We start from the raw sequence: 780 nt of genomic DNA on the forward strand, positions 1-780 counted from the left end.
AAATGACTAAAGAGAGTTTCTGACTTTAAAGAGTACAATGTTTTTATTTGATAGAAATGATTCTGATCATTTTTATATTAACATTGATGAACAGACACTTTTACAGTGTTTAAAGAACATATTTACATAATTCCATAATTTAATGTACATTTAATGTTTCAAGACAAGAAACAAATTATTTTCTTGTATTTATTTTTATACATTATTGAGAAATAACTTTTGATTTATAAATCAGTCATTGTCAAACATTAAACTACATCTTTTTCTTACTTTTTTCCAAAGAATAAATATTTATTACAGTACGTCAACTCTGCTATTGACAGCAAAGAGTGAAAATAATCCTAACAGTAAATTATTATGTATTTCATTACATAAGCTACATTAATACACTAATACTTCAGACTGAGATATTTTAAAATACACAAAAAGTGAAAGAATAAAACATTTATTTATTATACTGGGAACACTGGTCATAGGCAGGGCTTCAGTCTGCTGGTCACTCTGGGAGAACTCAATGACTTCTGATACGTCCTGGTTCATAGGCTAAAGCCAAGGATAAAAGAGAAATTATCCAAAAGTGTAAAAGCCATTTTCAGCATGTTGGGCTCTGACTCGTAGCATCTTTATAGCTAAATACCGACATGGTGAAGCTGAGCTGGGAAACAGACTGAAGAACAGCAGCTCCAGCTCTGATCCTGACTGATCTTTCCTCACAAAATCCTCTGGTTTTTAATTAGCTTCTCCTCTAACAGCGGTTTTTCATCAGCTCTCTCTCATTAG

The sequence above is a fragment of the Poecilia latipinna genome, unplaced genomic scaffold (assembly GCF_001443285.1).
Source record: "Poecilia latipinna isolate Pla-1442-1.1 unplaced genomic scaffold, P_latipinna-1.0 Scaffold2164, whole genome shotgun sequence".
NCBI classification, from domain to species: Eukaryota; Metazoa; Chordata; class Actinopteri; order Cyprinodontiformes; family Poeciliidae; genus Poecilia; species Poecilia latipinna.